Below are 2155 nucleotides of genomic sequence, written 5' to 3'. Positions count from 1 at the left end.
TGTACAGCATCTTCATGATCCATTCTTGAGTGTTTTTAGTAATCTTTAGGGTTAGAATATGCGAATCCCATGGACCACTTTAAACTCAGTGTTTGAGAGCCTCTCTTGCTAATTCCTTGCGTGAGCATCCGGCTCTAAGGAGAATCCTTGTGTAGTGCTGTGAGTCCAGCATTCCGGTAGCTCCACTAATGCCTTTTCGCAAAGTTTACAGAGAGGCCCCTGGCTTTATGCTAATTCCATATCAGATGTTCCCCGCCCCAGGGGCGCGCCGCGTTTGTGGGCGTGGCCGCCGTGACTTGCTGAATTTCCGCAGAGGTTGTTTTCTTTGCTCATACTAGGTATACAACACTTTCCGGGTTAATTTTTTTCTGGCTGGAACACCACTGAGAAGAAATGAGAATGGGTACAGGCACCGTGAAATCCCTGCTTTTCCCTATAGGAAATGATCAATCATGAGCTAACCTACTGAAACAAACATTAAACCGTTAAAAATAAACATTTAATAAGAGAAAATTTAGAAGAAATAAAAATGATAGAAATGATTAAAGGTAAAACTCTACATCCTCCTTGGAAATTAAAGATTGAATTAGAAATGGGAAAACTGCTGATCCCAGGAGCCAACCAGTGCCATCAGTTAATGAACCCGTTTCTTTGAGTAGCTTGGAAAACAAAGAAACACCTGGTTTTCTTGAAAACTCCCGCTACTTTGCCATCCAAACAAGAACTGAACTTGTCGCGACCATTCCGACTCTGCTGTGTTAATAAGGAGAGACCAACCACTGACCTCCTTCTGACATTAAGAATGTTGTCTGATGCGGAGACAGCGCCATCTTTGGCCAAACTGGCATGACGCCCAACTCCAGATCCCTCGCTGAGAGAGACGTAATAGTAAGCAGCTGAATTTTCATGAACGCATATGCCGAGAAGAAGAAACTGTGTATTACTAGCAGCAGAAATACCCCATCCTCACCAAGGAGGGAGCAAAGACTGACTTTGGTTGACGGCGCAACATTGACGTAGTTCGTAATTCCCACACTCAGAAGGGAGAGGACATGCGCTACATCAGAGGAGTCTGGATTTAGCATCGTCGGATTCTAAAACAAAGAGCCGTTGGCGTTCTTTCCGTACTCCTTCATGTTGCCTCGCTCGAAAAATATCACTGTCGCAGATCGGACAAAGCCATTTTTGATTTACCGTCCGCAGGAAGAGGCTTTCAGTAACCCATTCCTGGCTGGGAAAACTTGCCGCTGATACAGAGAAGAAAGAAGCCAGTGACTACTGAAACCTTGGAATTAGTCGGAAACGGAAGGCAATTGGGCTGACCATAGATGTAACTCACATTCCTTTCCCACGCCTCCTTCTGCATTTGACGATCGAGGTACAAGACGGAGTGCAATGTTTTTCTAACGTGCCTTTACCGTTAACAGATCTTCCCAAACCTCATAGGAGCGCTGTACAGCATCAGCCAAACTTCATTTTTCTGACTTTATGTGATACTTCAATGGAGGAATCTTCGTTGACGTGACAAATGCCTGTGACATATTTAGGAAGAAAAGAGAGCGCCACGATTTTATCGGTCATCCTTGCAGGGCCATGCTAATCTCTCTGTATCGCTCCATAGTTGATGTACTGCCTGAGCAAGACAGATTTGGGAAGGCCATGCTTAAGCACGGGATGCACCACCTCGTCAGACCATTCGTGGTGTAATTTCGCAGTCAGCTCATTTCTCAGGTTGCAGCTCTATATGTAAATTCACGAATAGCAGTGTGAGAAGGCAATGCCCAGTGTAGCATCCAGCCCTCTTGCCATTTTCCAGTGTAAATTTCACAGAGAGGCCATTGTCTTATGCTATTGCTCATAGGTCTAGGTATACAACACTTTCCGGTTAATTTTTTCTGGCTGGAACACCACTGAGAAGAAATGAGAATGGGTACAGGCACGTGAAATCCTGCTTTCCTATAGGAAATGATCAACTCTGGCTAACCTACTGAAAGAAACATTAAACCGTTAAAAATAAACATTTAATAAGAGAAAAATTAGAAGAAATGATAAATGATGTCTAACCGAAAAAGTTGAATTAGAAAATATTAAACCATGTAAAACATTCTAATGAGCATCCATATGGAAATTAAAGATTGATGATTAAAGGAACTTA

At 43.2% G+C, this 2155-nt stretch overlaps 1 pseudogene; it reads right to left on the bottom strand.

The window, feature by feature from the left end:
* Positions 1-1548: 1548 nt before the first annotated feature.
* LOC120520797 lies at positions 1549-1645 on the bottom strand (annotated as a pseudogene).
* Between the last annotated feature and the right edge of the window lie 510 nt (positions 1646-2155).

This window comes from Polypterus senegalus, unplaced genomic scaffold, assembly GCF_016835505.1.
Source record: "Polypterus senegalus isolate Bchr_013 unplaced genomic scaffold, ASM1683550v1 scaffold_571, whole genome shotgun sequence".
Classification (NCBI taxonomy): Eukaryota; Metazoa; Chordata; class Cladistia; order Polypteriformes; family Polypteridae; genus Polypterus; species Polypterus senegalus.
Note: the sequence above shows the minus strand (reverse complement) of the source record. Positions and strands in the feature narration are given on the sequence as shown.